The sequence below is a fragment of the Schistocerca nitens genome, chromosome 7 (genome assembly GCF_023898315.1).
Source record: "Schistocerca nitens isolate TAMUIC-IGC-003100 chromosome 7, iqSchNite1.1, whole genome shotgun sequence".
Taxonomy (NCBI): domain Eukaryota; kingdom Metazoa; phylum Arthropoda; class Insecta; order Orthoptera; family Acrididae; genus Schistocerca; species Schistocerca nitens.
Window position 1 is genome coordinate 279667607 of NC_064620.1, and position 14117 is coordinate 279681723.

Here is a 14117-nt window from a genome sequence, read left to right on the forward strand (position 1 = left end):
AAATCAAACGTGCAGTACCTAACGTGACAATCAACCTTCAAATAGATATTTGAAATTGCAATAGAAAACTAATGTCACTTCAATAGGTCGCTAATGCAATAAGCACAGCCCCTATGGCCACAGACCAAAATACACACGGCTTCTATCCGTCCATAAGACACAATTTGACCTATATTTATCATGGCCACTTGCCTTCCATACACACAAGGAATTATTAAGAAACAACGGCTACCACTAATTCGTAAAACCAGAAAATTCTAAATCTATAACTAAATTAAGAAATGACGTTCAAGTGAATGGCTCTGAGCACTATAGGACTTAACATCTATGGTCATTAGTCCCCTAGAACTTAGAACTACTTAAACCTAACTAACCTAAGGACAGCACACAACACCCAGTCATCACGAGGCAGAGAAAATCCCTGACCCCGCCGGGAATCGAACCCGGGAACCGTTCAAGTGAACCAGCTTCCTTCAGCGTGCCACTAAGTACCAAATCCAAACTTACAAATGCGAGGCGCTATTTCTAGCCACTTTAGTATCATAATTTCATGGCCGTTCCAGAACATAACTCGCCTCGCCACCACTGCAGTGAATGTTTTGCTGGCCACTAGCACGAGCAGCTGCAACAGACAACAGTCCTTAAGTACACAATAATATTCACTATATATAGAAGGAGGAACCCACCACGAAAGCTTGGCGATTAATTTTTTCTTTTTCGTGTGAAATTCACAATCCAACCATCCACATAGCTCTCGAGGTATTAATGAATCCTGGTCGCCACTGGCCAGCCGTGTCAATACAACTTTAATACTTTCCGGCAGCGCCCATGCTTCTTCGTTGCTGCAACCCAACTGGTCCTCACGTCATACGGCCGTGCCACGTGACATGGAGTTGCCAACCCCACAACGACAACATCGAAAGCACGTCACGTCACAGACTGACTCGGCTCGTGCGCGGACCCACTCTCTTCGACTTGCGCACGCACGCCACCATAAATGGCCTGCCTCAAAGACGCAAAAAGAACAAGGCACAGGGACAACGATCAAAGATGGAAGTAAGAACCGATATCACCTGGCGCCAGAAACCCACCGCCTCACGCATGATCCATGATTCTGTTGTCTTAGAGCTGACGTATTACCCACATTTGAAACATGTCCCGGTAAGAGTCGAGAAGGGTAGGGGGCCTTCTCTGACACCGGAGCGATGGTTTACACAGGACAGCCTAGAATGGAGAGCTGCATGAAGTCATGTTTAATGTCACTGTATTGAAACAAGGAGCAACATGAAAGACAAAGAGAAACATGAAGTCCGTCTTTGAACTGAAGACCACTACAACGACAAACAACAATGAAAATCTCGTATTATATTCAAAGCCTTATTGAGGCAACAATGCCAAATTTTCTCCAGATGCTAAAACACAATCCTGCTATCACTGTCCTGTTTGTCTACCCTACGATACCTGTCTCAGTAGCGGAAATCTATAACGCATGTTTTGTTGGGGCTTTTTGATTCGTAGATAGTTGAATCGAATCCTCGTGGTGGGTGAAATTCTCATCGCCAAAGTTTGACCAGCAAGTTCATGATCGGTGATAGTGTGCGGACCGTGACATACAGATTTTTCACCACATACGCCCCCACATATTGGGTCACAATCCACAGTGCTGTGCAGGTGAAGGATAGTTAAAAATCAACGGCCACAAATGTCTCTTCAGGGATAGAAAAATATGGAAATCGCGTGGGGAGAGATGGGGCTGTATGGACGACATGTGAAGGCTTCCCAGCGAAACTTCTGCAGCGTACTTGAAACAATCTTTGCACCACGCCGGCACATAACTGAAGGGACAGTTTAAGGGGGTAGGTCTCTTAACAGAGACTGATGCTCTGTAAGTGCCCTGTTATTCTTCAGCTTTTTTCGGAAACCTTTTTAAAAACACTTTGTAATGGAGGGAAGTTTCAGCCACATTTACCTGACATTTCACAGTCTAAACTTTGTTAGGAATCTCGATTCGAAATATAATAGTGACTTAAGGAAGCTCTTTATGTTGATTATCGATTGAAACTGTATCTTTCTTTAAGAAAAAGTCACACATACGTTATTTCGTGAAAGGCTTCACCCCTCTACACGCAGGTACTTGAACCGTTGCCTCTCTGTAAGATAGCCTTCCAATACGAGCTGTGCATACAATACAGAACGAGCATAACGATTATAAACGGCTATAAATATTCAATGAATAGCACTACATCGATAAGAACTTAAGAGAATGTAAAAGAAAGTTCAAAATTTCAACCCTTGCCCGTTTCGCACTCTGCACACGTGTTAGCAATCTTCCAAACCGTTTTACCAGTCGTAGTGAACATCACGACTCTGTGTTATGCTTTCAGGCACCTAGATCCCCGGATCTCCGGATCTGACACCTACGGGTTTCCTTTTCATGCGGTTATGTGAGAGACCTTGTTTACGTACCTCATTTGCCGAAAACAATTTCAGAACTCAAAATGCGTACGTCTATCTCGCTTACTCATGTCGGAGACTCCACATATGCTCCAGAAGGTATGGAGTGATATGGATTAGCGTTCGAATCTTGTTCGTGAGACCAAGGGGTAATATAGTTAAAAAGATATTTGAATTTTGTATTACAGTCCCTATACATCTTGTTCATCTATCACTATGCATTAAATAGTAACAGCCGTTTGTAATCGCTGCACATGTCGAAACATGTGCTTCATAGCTTTGTCATCCTTGCTTTCTACATGTTTTATTCTTTGCAGTTGTCGTTAGTTCTGCACTTCACCTTAATTTGACGTCATTTGAAAGATAACTGATTGTGTGTTTTGTTACGATCTTTTGGAAACCTGTACATTTTAATGTTGTGATCATTAATGAACACATTTTCTTATACATTATTACAAGGTTAACATTAACAATTATTTCTTATTTTGAATATGAAGCTGTAAAACCATGATGAAAGAAAAATTTTCGTTGTTACGTCTGACAGGAAACACATATACTCAATTTCAGTTGCCTCATAATTTGCAGTGAGAGAAGGACAACCCACCGACTGGCCTGAGAACGAGTCATGGCCGCTGTTCGGGGACTCCCTGCGACCGGCCAGCAGCGTCATACGTCCTCACAGACAGCCAGCACTGGTGGCCTCAACGACCTTCAGCACCTGCAAGTAATACCGACGTTGTACACCGCAATAACAGAGATCCCGGGGAAGAGACGAAGTTGGAAAAAAAGTTGAATCTCATCAAGGACGAGGTTTGCGACACGAAAGACTAGCTTTGACTACACTACATCACATCTACATCTACATATATACTCCGCTAGCCACCCAACAATGTGTGGCGGAGGGCACTTTACGTGCCACTGTCATTACCTCCCTTTCCTGTTCCAGTCGCGTATGGTTCGCAGGAAGAACGACTGCCGGAAAACCCCCGTGCGCGCTCGAATCTCTCTAATTTTACGTTCGTGATCTCCTCGGGAGGTGTAAGTAGGGCGAAGCAATATATTCGATACCTCATCCAGAAACGCACCCTCCCGAAACCTGCACAGCAAGCTACACCGCGATGCAGAGCGCCTCTCTTGCAGAGTCTGCCACTTGAGTTTACTAAACATCTCCGTAACGCTATCACGCTTACCAAATAACCCTGTGACGAAAAGCGCCGCTCTTCTCTGGATCTTCTCTATTTCCTTTGTCAACCCGACCTGGTACGGATCCCACGCTGATGAGCAATACTCAAGTATAGGTCGAACGAGTGTTTTGTAAGCCACCTCCTTTGTTGATGGACTACATTTTCTAAGGACTCTCCCAATGAATCTCAACCTGGCACCCGCCTTACCAACAATTAATTTTATATGATCATTCCACTTCAAATCGTTCCGCACGCGTACTCCCAGATATTTTACAGAAGTAACTGCTACCAGTGTTTGTTCCGCTATCATATAATCATACAATAAAGGATCCTTCTTTCTATGCATTCGCAATACATTACATTTGTCATGTTAAGGGTCAGTTGCCACTCCCTGCACCAAGTGCCTATACGCTGCAGATCTTCCTGCATTTCGCTACAAAAAAATGGTTCAAATGGCTCTGAGCACTATGGGACTTAACATCTATGGTCATCAGTCCCCTAGAACTTAGAACTACTTAAACCTAACTAACATAAGGACATCACACAACACCTAGTATTTCGCTACAATTTTCCAATGCTGCAACTTCTCTGTATACTACAGCATCATCCGCGAAAAGCCGCGTGGAACATCCGACACTATCTACTAGGTCATTTATATATATTGTGAAAAGCAATGGTCCCATAACACTCCCCTGTGGCACGCCAGAGGTTACTTTAACGTCTGTAGACGTCTCTTCATTGAGAACAACATGCTTTGTTCTGTTTGCTAAAAACTCTTCTATCCAGCCATACAGTAGGTCTGATATTCCGCAGGCTCTTACTTTGTTTATCAGAGACAGTGCGGAACTGTATCGAACGCCTTCCGGAAGTCAAGGAAAATGGCATCTACCTGGGAGCCTGTGTCTAATATTTTCTGGGTATCATGAACAAATAAAGCGAGTTGGGTCTCACACGATCGCTGTTTCCGGAATCCATGTTGATTCTTACAGAGTAGATTCTGGGTTTCCAGAAACGACATGATACGCGAGCAAAAAACATGTTCTTAAATTCTACAACAGATCGACGTCAGAGATATAGGTCTATAGTTTTGCGCATCTCCTCGACGACCCTTCTTGAAGACTGGGACTACCTGTGCTCTTTTCCAATCATTTGGAACCTTCCGTTCCTCTAGAGACTTGCGGTACACGGCTGTTAGAAGGGGGCAAGCTCTTTCGCGTACTCTGTGTAGAATCGAATTGGTATTCCGTCAGGTCCAGTGGACTTTCCTCTGTTGAGTGAATCCAGTTACTTTTCTATTCCTTGAACACTTATTTCGATGTCAGCCATTTTTTCGTTTGTGCGAGGATTTAGAGACGGAACTGCAGTGCGGTCTTTGTGAAACAGCTTTGGAAAAAGGTGTTTAGTGTTTCAGCGTTACGCGGTCATCCTCTGTTTCAATGCCATCATGATCCCGGAGCCACTTACTGATTTAACGTAAGACCAGAACTTCCTAGGATTTTCTGTCAAGTCGGTACATAGAATTTTACTTTCGAATTCACTGTACGCCTCACGCATAGCCCTCCTTACGCTAACTTTGACATCGTGTAGCTTCTGTTTGTCTGAGAGGTTTCGGCTGCGTTTAAACTTGCAGTGAAGCTCTCTTTGCTTTCGCAGTAGCTTCCTAACTTTGTTGTTGAACCACGGTGGGTTTTTCCCGTCCTTCACAGTTTTACTCGGCACGTACCGGTCGAAAACGCATTTTACGATTGCCTTGTACTTTTTCCATAAACACTCAACATTGTCAGTGTCGGAACAGAAATTTTCGTTTTGATCTGTTAGGTAGTCTGAAATCTGCCTTGTGTTACTCTTGCTAAACAGATAAACCTTCCTCCCTTTTTTTATATTCCTGTTACTTCCATATTCAGGGGATGCTGCAATGGCCTTATGATCACTGATTCCCTGTTCTGCGCTTACAGAGTCGAAAAGTTCGGGTCTGTTTGTTATCAGTAGGTCCAAGATGTTATCTCCACGAGTCGGTTCTCTGTTTAATTGCTCGAGGTAATTTTCGGATAGTGCACTCAGTATAATGTCACTCGATGCTCTGTCCATACCACCCGTCCTAAATATCTGAGTTTCCCAGTCTATATGTGGTAAATTGAAACCTCCACCTAAAACTATAACATGCTGAGAAAATTTATGTGAAATGTATTCCAGATTTTCTCTCAGTTGTTCTGCCACTAATGCTGCTGAGTCGGGAGGTCGGTAAAAGGAGCCAACTATTAACCTAGCTCGGTTGTTGAGTGTAACCTCCACCCATAATAATTCACAGGAACTATCCACTTCTACTTCACTACAGGATAAACTACTACTAACAGCGACCAACACGCCACCACCGGTTGCATGCAATCTATCCTTTCTAAACACCGTCTGTGCCTTTGTAAAAAATTCGGCAGAATTTATCTCTGGCTTCAGCCAGCTTTCCGTATCTATAACGATTTCAGCTTCGGTGCTTTTTATCAGCGCTTGAAGTTCCGGTACTTTACCAATGCAGCTTCGACAGTTTACAATTACAATACGGATTGCTGCTTGGTCCCTGCATGTCCGCACCCTTTGAGGCTGTTGCCCTTTCTGTACGTTCCCGAGGCCATCTAACCTAAAAAACCGCCCAGTCCACGCCACACAACTCCTGCTACCCGTGTAGCCGCCTGCTGCGTGTAGTGGTCTCCTGACCTATCCAGCGGAACCCGAAACCCCACCACCCTATGGCGCAAGTCGAGGAATCTGCAGCCCACACGGTCGCAGAACCGTCTCAGCCTCTGATTCAGGCCCTCCACTCGGCTCTGTACCAAAGGTCCGCAGTCAGTCCTGTCGAAGATGCTGCAGATGGCGAGCTCTGCTTTCATCCCGCTAGCGAGACTGGCAGTCTTCACCAAATCAGATAGCCGCCGGAAGCCAGAGAGGATTTCCTTCGATCCATAGCGACACACATCATTGGTGCCGAGATAAGCGACCATCTGCAGATGGGTGCACCCTGTACCCTTCATGGCATCCGGAAGGACCCTTTCCACATCTGGAATGACTCCCCCCAGTATGCACACGGAGTACACATTGGTTTTCTTCCTCTCTCTTGCTTCCATAGCTCTAAGGGGCCCCATTACGCGCCTGACGATGGAGCTCCCAACTACCAGTAAGCCCACCCTCTGTGACCGCCCGGATCTTGCAGACTGAGGGGCAACCTCTGGAACAGGACAAGCAGCCATGTCCGGCCGATCAGTATCAGCCGGAGACAGAGCCTGAAACCGGTTCGTCAGACAAACTGGAGAGGGCTTCTGTTCAGCCCTCCGGAATGTCCTTCGCCCCCTCCCACACCTCGAGACGGCCTCCAACTCTACCACGGGTGAGGGGTCAGCCTCAATGTGGGCAGTATCCCGGGCAGCCACAGCCATAGTCCGATCGGGGGATGCGTGGGACGAACTGACCGTCCCCGACAAACCCCCATCGGGACCCCCACAATGATGCCCATTGGCAACAGCCTCAAGCTGTGTGACCGAAGCCAACACTGCCTGAAGCTGGGAGCGAAGGGATGCCAACTCAACCCACATCCGAACACAGCAGTTGCAGTCCCTATCCATGCTAAAAACTGTTGTGCAAAGAACGTCTGAACTAATCTACAGAGAGCACAAACAATTCGACACAAAATTTAAACGGTTATTAAAATACAGGATTGCCTAGTAAATGCAGTAATGCTGCTACTTGCGCACTGCTGACACACTGCTCGGTGGGGGAAGGAGACTACGCGATTTTACACTATTCAGGTACTAAAGCGCGATGCTACAACTTTCAGATACTATAATACGCCCGAAATTTATGAATTTAACAATGCAAGTACCCAAAAACACTTAGGGTGGTAAAACAAACTGGCTGTTGGATTCTTAAAAGAAAAAATATGATTTAGGTAGGTGATGGAGCACCGAAAGCTGCGTGGCCCGATATGGATTTAATGCAGAATGTTTGTGGAAGAAGACGTTTCCACAAAACTAAAAGAACGGTACAGTTATTCTGTTTCGAGATAAATGGGAGAGGTCTCACATAAAAACAAAAACTGTAAAAGTATTAGCCGCCTTTCCGTAACGTACAAGATGCCACAAAAATTACCACCAACCACAAAGAAAAGTCGCTAGATTTTAACCAAAGGGACAAGCTAGATTTAGAATGGACCACTTGCAAATCTTGAGCGAAATTATAGAACAGAACAGTGAGAATGAATTATCAGTTTATTTGAGACCAGTAAACTCCCTTGTATAAAACAACTTCAAACGTCTGATTACTGTACAAATGAGTTAATGCGTCAAATATTTGTCGTTAAGCATGTAACCGAGAAAATTTGAGGAAAGGTTTGAACTTACGCTTAAAATTAATGAGAAGCTGCCAAGTGCTCTCATTATCTAACACAAAATGAGTATATTCTGGGTAACTTGCGCTCTGTTTTAAGCAGAGTTAGTTTTTCACGCATCTCGATGTTTAAGACGTAGTATCTCCTGACCTATCTATCTTACCGTGACATAAACTCGCAGGTACATAACCAGAGGTGGCAAAAGTCATAGGATACCTCATAATATTGTGTCGGACCTCCTTTTGCCCGGGGTTGTGCAGCAACTCAATGTGGCATGGACCTAATAATTCTTGGTAGTCATAGATACATTGAGCCATCCTGCCTCTAAATCCGTCCATAATTATGAAAGTGTTGCTCTTGCAGGATTTTGTACACGAACTGACCCCTCCATTATGTCCCATAAAAGTTCTATGGGATTCATGTCGGGCGGTCTGGGTGGCCAAATCATTCGCTCGAATTGTCCAGAATGTTCATCAAAGCAAACGCAAACAATTGTGTCCCAGTGACATGGCACACTGCCATCCATAACAATATCATTGTTGCTTGGAAACATCAAGTACGTGAATGGCTGCAAATGGTCTCCAAGTAGCCGAACGTGACCAGGATCCACTCCATTCCGAGTATGCCCAGCACACATCGTTATGGCGCCACCGCCACCTTGCACAGTGCAGTGTTGACAACTTGAGTCCATGGCTTCGTAGGGTCCGCGCCATACTCGAACCCTACTATAAGCTTGGTGTGGAAAACTGCTTCTAAGGGCGGAAGAATCAACAATGGTCAATGGCACGGGGACGCAGAAGGCAATGGAAACCACTGCATTAAAGACACAAAAGGTGAATCCACAGGACATGTGGTCTGTAACAGAAAAAGTGTCATGATGATCTCTCCACTGGCAAAAGGTTCCGGAATAGTCTCCTCATTCGGATCCCCGGGATGGGGCTGCCAAGGGTTAGGTGCCATGAGAAAAATATTCAATACTCAACGAAAGGACAATGTTCTACGAGTCGGGGTGTGAAATGTCAGAAGCCTGAACGTCGTAGGTAAACCTGAAAATCTGAAAAGGAAAATGCAACGGCTCACTCTAGACATAGTAATGGTCAGTGAAATGAAATGGAAAGAAGACATGGATTTCGGGTCAGATGAGTACAGGGTAATATCAACAACAGCAGAAAATGGAATAACGGAGATAGGAATCATTATGAGTAGGAAGGTAGGCCAGATAGTGTGTTACTGTGAACAGTTCAGTGATAAGGTGTGTTCTTATCAGAATCGACAGCAAATCAACACTGGTAACGATAGTCCAGATATACATGCCGACGTCGCAAGCCGAAGAGATGGAGAAAGTATGTGATGATATTGAAAGGGTACTGCAGTACGTAAAGGAAGATGAAAATCTATTATTCATGGTGGATTGGAATGCAGTTGTAGGGGAAGGAGCAGAAGAGAAGGCTGTAGGAGAATATGGGCCTGGGACAAGGAATAAGAGAGAGGAAAGGCTAACTGAGTTCTGTAACAAATTTCAGTTAGTAATGGCGAATACTCTGTTCCAGAAACACAGGAGAAGGTCGGTTGATAAGGGAAGATTTGAGTAAGATTACATCATGGCCAGACAGAAATTCCGAAATCAGATACTGGATTGTGAGGCGTACCCAGGAGTAGATATAAAATCAGGTCACAATGTACTTGTGATGAAGAGTAGCCTGAAGTTTAAGAGATTAGTCAGGAAGAATCAATATGCAAAGAAGTGGGGTAAGGAAATACTGAGGAATGACGAGACACACTTGAAGTCCTCTAAGGCTGTAGACACAGCAATGAGGAATAGCTCAGTAGGCAATACAGTTGAGGAGGAATCATCATCTCGAAAAATAGCTATCACTGAAATTGGAAATAAAAACATAGGTACAAATAAGGATACTACGAAGAGACCGTGGGCAACAGATGATATACTTCAGTTGATCGACGGAAGAAGGAAGTACAAAAAATTCTTTAAAGTCAGTACCACCATTAGACTGTTGTTTATTTACAGTGTTACATTTACACCTACACAATGATGATTTCGGCTTCAAAGTGCCATTATCAAGTGTTTTAAGTGTTATAAATTGCCTGGGATGGCATACTGTTGTATTAAAATACATTATTAGACACATTGTCTGAGTGTCGATATTTCTGGCAGAGCCTACGGCTTTGTTTCAGTACTGTGTACATCTTCTTGATGGTGGCAGAAAGGGCATTACTGACCAAGAGAAGTCTACTAGTATCAAATATCGGCCTTAATTTTTGCAAGTAGTTTCTGAGAATGTTCATTTGGAGCAAAGCATTGTATGGTAGAGAAAGATGGACTGTTGGAAAACCGAAACAGAAGAGAATCGAAGCATTTGAGATGTGGTGCTAGAGACGAATGTTGAAAATTAGGTGGACTGATAAGGACTAAGGAGGTTCTACGCAGAATCGGAAAGCAATATGTGGAAAACACTGTTAAGGAGAAGGGACAGGATGATAGGACATCTGTTAAGACATCAGGGGATTATTTCCATGGTACTACAGGGAGGTGTAGAGGGCAAAAACTGTAGACGAAGACACAGATTGGAATACATCCAGCAAATAATTGAGGACGTAAGGTTGCAAGTGCTACACTGGGATAAAGAGGTTGGCACAGGAGAGAAATTCGTGGTGGGCCGCATCAAACCTGCCAAAAGACTAGTGACCCCAAACAAAAAGAAAAAAAGAGCGTTTGGAGCACAGAACTGCATGCTAGTGAATCACTGACCGTGGTAAAAGCAGGAAAAGAACAGAATCGGTCTGAGATGAGATGATCTAGAAGGATGATGACAGATGCGTGTACTGATGACACGCAATCAGGAAAATTTTGCTCAGAATTGGCAAGTAAAGGAACGTATGGAAAATATTGACTAGATGAAAGGACAAAATAATAATACATGTATTAATATAACAAAGGAAAAGTTCCATGCTTCTAGACGAAGCTCTAAGGGCTGAAAACCGTAAATGAAGCAGAGATTATAATATACCCAACAACTAATTGAAGGCACTGGGTGCAAATGTTAGCACAGGAGAAGACTTCGTGGCAGACCGCGTCAAAACAGACAGAAGACTACTGAAAAAGTCTTTCAAGACGAGAGTGCCCCATCTGACCGCAGTGAACTAGTGAACATCTGACCCCTTGGCTCAGGAGGCGTGGTCTCTCGGGCTGCGCGATAATTTTCGAACTTACTCTCCAAGGACAGTTCCGCCGAAATGCTTCTATATCCCCTCTACCCTTTTAAAATCGCCTGTTCTACAATATTTTGCTGTCGCTTCCATTATTACCTTCTCTGTTCGTCGTTGACCCTTGTTACTTCCAGACCGCGCCTCGTGAACTACGTACCCGTTTTCTTCAGTACAGTAATAACTGTGTTTACAGGAACGTTCAGTTTTAACGATTCCAAGTTTGAGGAAATTGTTATTCGGTGGATGGAGGAAGATGTCAGAGTAAAAAGATCAAGAAACAGACGAAAAAGACGACGATTTTACAATAGCCAGTGATCATAAGTCTGCTAGCGAACATTCAAAGGAAGATCTTTAGGACGATTGTGATTGGGACCTTACTGTTTCTCCAACAAAATAATTAAAGTATTAGTTACAATTCAATGTGTTCTGAGTGGTGATAAAATTGTGTATCCTATCATTGCCTTTCAATTTTTCAAACATTTTCTATATCTATGGAGGCCATTTTTAAGTGCAAAATTTAAACCCTGCAGTTTGCTTTTATGTGAATATTTAATTGCTACAGAAATACTATAAATTTTCAGGATGTAAAATTCAGTTCTCTAAAAGATCTTTTATGTGTATTGCATTAAAAAGGAACCGCACAAAAGTAAGTTATTCAGTGTGTTGAAAAGTAAAGGACTGCAGGTTTTATTTAGTGCAATAAAATCAACAAGGAGTATTTAAATAAAAATTAAGTAATTGTAAAACTAAATGTTATATAAATGATATAAAAAAATTGAAATGATTTTGCACCTTAAATCTAGGTTTAAACACACGTCACAGACAAGTAACCACATGAGTTAACGATTACACCAGGAGGCAGGAAAGAACTGAATGGAATGATCTGCAGTATCTGCTGTCGTAAATCCTTCTGAGCATACCTGAGATCGACTGCAACTCGCAGTGCGTTTTCGCAATAGCGTCCTTCACACACTTGTAGCGTCGCCACCATTATTTGGCGCTATTGAGTAATAGCAGTAGTGACGCACCTGTTGCAAACGGCACACGTAAGCAACGCCAGTCGCAGAGAGGACCCAAAACAACGTTGCATCAGACGTAGCAATACTACTGTCAGGTTTCTACACTGAAGAGCCAAAGAAACTGGTACACCTGCCTAACATCGTGTAGGGCTTCAGAGCATGCAGAAGTGCCGCAACACGACGTGGCATGGATTCGACTACTGTCTGAAGTAGTGCTGCAGGGAAATGACACCATGATTACCAGAACGGCTTTCCATAAATTCGTAAGAGAACGAGGGGGTGGAGATCTCTTCTGAACAGCACGTTGCAAGGCATCCCAGGTATGCTCAATAATGTTCAGGTGTGGGGAGTTTGGTGGCCAGCGGAAGTCTTTAAACACAGAAGAGTGATTCTGGAGCCAATCTGTAGCAATTCGGAAAGTGTGGGGCGTCGTGTTGTTCTGCTGGAATTACCCAAGTCCGTCGGAATGCAAAACGGGCATGTGATTAGACAGGATGCTTACGCACGTTTCACTTCTCAGAGTCATATCCAGACGTATCAGGGGTCCCATATCACTCCAACTGCACACAGCCCACACCATTACAGGTCCTCCACCAGCTTGAACAGTGCCCTACTGACATGCAGGGCCCATGGATTCATCTCCATACTTGTACACGTCCATCCGCTCGATACAATTTGAAACGAGACTCGTCCAACCAGGCAACATGTTTCCAGTCATCATCAATCTAATATCGGTGGTGACGGGACCAGGCAAGGCTTACAGCTTTGTGTCGTGTAGTCATCAAGGGTATACGAGTGGGCCTTCGGTTCCGAATGCCCGTATCGATAATGTTTCGTTGAATGATTCGCACGCTGACACTGGTTGATGACCCAGCACTGAAATCTGCTGCAATTTGCGGTAGGGCTGTACTTCTGTCACGTTAAACGATTCTCTTCAGTCGTCGTTGGTCCCGTTCTTGCAGGATCTTTTTCCGGCCGCAGCGATGTCGGAGCTTTGATGTTTTACTGTATTCCTGATATCCACGGTACACTCGTGAAATGGTCGTACGGGAAAATCCCCGCTTCATCGCTACCTCGGAGATGTGTTCAATCGCTCGTTCGCCTACTCTAACACCGCGTTCAGACTCACCTAAATCTTGATAATCTACCATCGTAGCTGCAGTAACCGATCTAACAACTGCGCCAGACACTTGTCTTACGCTACGGTCGCAGGTTCGAATCCTGCCTCGGGCATGGATGTGTGTTTAAGTAGTTCTAAGTTCTAGGGGACTGATGACCTCAGAAGATAAGTCCCATAGTGCTCAGAGCCATTTGAACCATTTGAACTTGTTGTCTAATACAGGCGTTGCCGACCACAGCGCCGTATTCTGCCTGTTTATATAACTCTCTATTTTAATACGCATGCCCATACCAGTTTCAAACAATGGTTCAAATGGCTCTGAGCACTACGGGACTTAACTTCTGAGGTCATCAGTCCCCTAGAACTTAGAACTGCTTAAACGTAACTAACCTAAGGTCATCACACACATCCATGCCCGAGGCAGGATTCGAACCTTCGACCGTAGCGGTCGCGCGGTTCCAGACTGTAGCGCCTAGAACCGCTCGGCCACTCTGGCCGGCCCCATACCAGTTTCTTTGGCGCTTTAGTGTACACTGCCTACCAGGGGCAACTGCTCTCAGTACCGCCCAATCGGCAGAAAGGCAACGTCAAGGTTGTTGCCACACCTACTGGCCGCTGTCTTGTTACGATACATTTGGTTAGAAGTGGTACATCGGCACAGCAAACAGGCACCTAACCAATATAAATAACCTGAATTTCTAGACAAAGCATTCGCTGAGTGACAGCACCTACTATAATGAGGG